This window comes from Penaeus monodon, chromosome 30 (assembly GCF_015228065.2).
Source record: "Penaeus monodon isolate SGIC_2016 chromosome 30, NSTDA_Pmon_1, whole genome shotgun sequence".
Taxonomy (NCBI): domain Eukaryota; kingdom Metazoa; phylum Arthropoda; class Malacostraca; order Decapoda; family Penaeidae; genus Penaeus; species Penaeus monodon.
The window spans coordinates 17,112,880-17,113,980 of record NC_051415.1 but is presented as its reverse complement, the minus strand read 5'-3'; the positions used below and the strand labels follow the sequence as shown (position 1 = coordinate 17,113,980).

The following is a 1,101-nucleotide window of genomic DNA, read 5'->3' as shown; positions in this document are numbered from 1 at the left end:
CTGGTTCGAAAGCCCGAGTCTTGGGCGAGAGAAGAATTACCAGACGGACATTTCTCGGTGGAGAACCCTGCCGTTTTCCACAATTCATGGATCTTTCATACGTGTTCCTGGAGTTCTGCCCTCGCCGCTGACAGCCACCGCGTCAGGAGAGGTAGAAAGGCGAGTGGAGAGGGCGAGGGCGAAGACAAGAAGCCGCGCGCGGCTGTGTAGAGGACGTGACCCCTGAAGAACCACCGTCAGGAGCACTTGCTTTTCCCTCCTCCCGTCATACTCGGGTAAGTCTTGGTGGTGTGGTTTGACAGCGAGGGTGACAGCTCGGTGTGGTGGTGGGAAGGGGAGATACGAATGTTGAATGTCTCCTTAGAATTAGGCTCGCAATAAACGCTCGACGTCTTGCAAGAAGCGGCGCGCATTATGTGCGGTTGACGATTTAAACCTCGTCGTTGTAGCTCTCTCATCGAAGTCATTTGTCAGACTTACGGTTAGGCCTATGTCTGCGATGGTGATCTGAGAACCGTGGGTTGACCGGGCTGTGCTAGGCTTTTGGCGGACTATTATGAATTATTTTTTTTCGATATTTATTTCAAAAGTGCACAGATCATTTGGAAATCTTATTTACGATCACCTGTCACACCAACATCCATGTCCTGGGCACGGGCGACGAGCAGATGTCACGACGTGGGTACGGTGTGGGGCAGGTGGCGCAGGGGTGTGGAGGGGGGAGTAAATAGGGGCAATGTTGAATGGACTCAGTGACCTGTAGCTGGAGCCGAGACTAATGATGATGAAAGCGTTGTGTGGTGAAGAATCATCACCACTTTTTTGCCGGTGGCTGCAGTGTTCATCTGGGTTGTCAAGTGTCATTTTTTTCTGTGAAATCGTGCGTTTTTTCCCCCCCGGTGTCGCTGCTGTATGGCTAGCGTGTGGCGGGATACAAAGGCTGTTGCACCTTCTCGGGATCGATGGTATGGCGATAGCGATATGGAGTCACGTCTTGGTCGGGCCAGCTTCTTTGGGGGATAATTTTGCATACGAAGACCATAGTTTAATGAATAATGTGATCGTGTATAGCTTTTAAGACGCGAAGCTTTCATCCCCCCC

The 1,101-nt window shown here is 51.5% G+C and overlaps 1 protein-coding gene across 1 annotated transcript in view; it reads left to right on the top strand.

Annotated features, from left to right (window-relative positions):
• Positions 1-1,101, top strand: part of LOC119592564 (transcription factor HIVEP3-like) — a gene marked incomplete at its 5' end in the record, with an annotated part of 91,776 nt that continues 90,675 nt past the window's right edge. Inside the window, 1 exon segment of the mRNA XM_037941440.1 lies at positions 1-275.